The sequence below is a fragment of the Entamoeba dispar genome, genomic scaffold (genome assembly GCF_000209125.1).
Source record: "Entamoeba dispar SAW760 scf_1105229462357 genomic scaffold, whole genome shotgun sequence".
NCBI classification, from domain to species: Eukaryota; Evosea; order Mastigamoebida; family Endamoebidae; genus Entamoeba; species Entamoeba dispar.
In genome coordinates, this window is record NW_001855152.1 from 511 (window position 1) to 1857 (window position 1347).

A 1347-nucleotide genomic window follows, 5' to 3' on the forward strand; every position below is an offset into this window, starting at 1 on the left:
CACTATAATATGTTTCCCATTCTTCTTTATTTTTGTTAAATTCTTCTGTGATTTTATCTTTTTCTTTTGGTGTTCTGAATACTTTATCTTTCATGGTCATTTCTTCAATAGAAATGATTGTATTGATTATTTCATTCCGTGTTTTACTTAGTATTTCTTCATCTGAATTACTTTCTTCTATTATTTTGTTCATTTGATTCTTTATTATTTCTATTGGTTAATTGTTTCTTGACTTTTTTCTATTATTAATTTTCTTCTTCTTTCTGTTTCATCAATCCTATCAAATATTCCTTCTCCTCTTTTAATTGCTTGTTCATATGTTTCATTATCTTGTATTTTAAATATTTCATTTTTAATAATTCCTAAATAATATTGATAATGTTTAGTAGTATCATCAATTGATTGTTGAATATTTGGAAGTGTTTCTATTTCTTCTTTAAAGAGATGGGTGTTCTTGTTTATTAACTCATCCATTTTAATTTAATGAATATCAGATTAAAATCAGATGATTAAATAACTAAATACACATTTATAACAAATCATTTCATTTTATTCATTAAATTAAATGTTATTTGTTTTTTATTGTTTTAAATAACAATAATATATAATAAAATTAATAATAAAATAATAATATTTAATATTATTGATGTATTCTTTCTCATTATTTACATTATTATTTATTACTTTTATTATATTTTCTATTTATTCATTTCTTAATTTTTTATTTAATTTCTTATTTAACAAATTAATTGCAAAACAATACAACACATCAATTAAAATTCTATTTGTTTGATTTATTGTGTTTTCTTCTCTTCTTAATTGATTATCATTTCTTGTTTTTTGATATTCAGTGTTTTGTTCTCTTCTTCTTCTATTTCTAGAATTGTCTTTTTCATAATAGTAGTATTGTTCATTTGTATTATCCCAGATGATGATGTTCTCAATATTGGTTGTGTATTTATCATTAATTTCATTGTTTTCTTCTTCTCTATTTCTGAAATAAAAAATAAACAATAAATTGTTGATGATTTGATATTATTTGTTTTTGTTCTTCATTTTCTCTTTGTGTATTGTCTAATTCTTTTCTTGTTTTTTCTTCATTCTCATAATTTTCAATTCTACTTTTTTGATATTCAATGATTTGATTTTCTTTATCTCTTATATTCTTCTTCAACACATCATCATTCTTCTTCTCACCAATATTCAATTTCTCATAACTAAATAGGAGAATGATGATTTCATCTTTATTTCATATTTTATGTTATTTCTATTTAATTTATTTAAATTATTTTATTATTTTAATTTAGAGTTTTCTTATTTCATTATATGTTGTTTAAATCTTGTTTA

At 20.1% G+C, this 1347-nt stretch overlaps 3 annotated features.

The window, feature by feature from the left end:
* Positions 1-631: part of a repeat region that runs on past the window's edge.
* Positions 632-633: 2 nt separating this feature from the next.
* Positions 634-1213: a repeat region.
* Positions 1214-1284: 71 nt separating this feature from the next.
* Positions 1285-1347: a repeat region.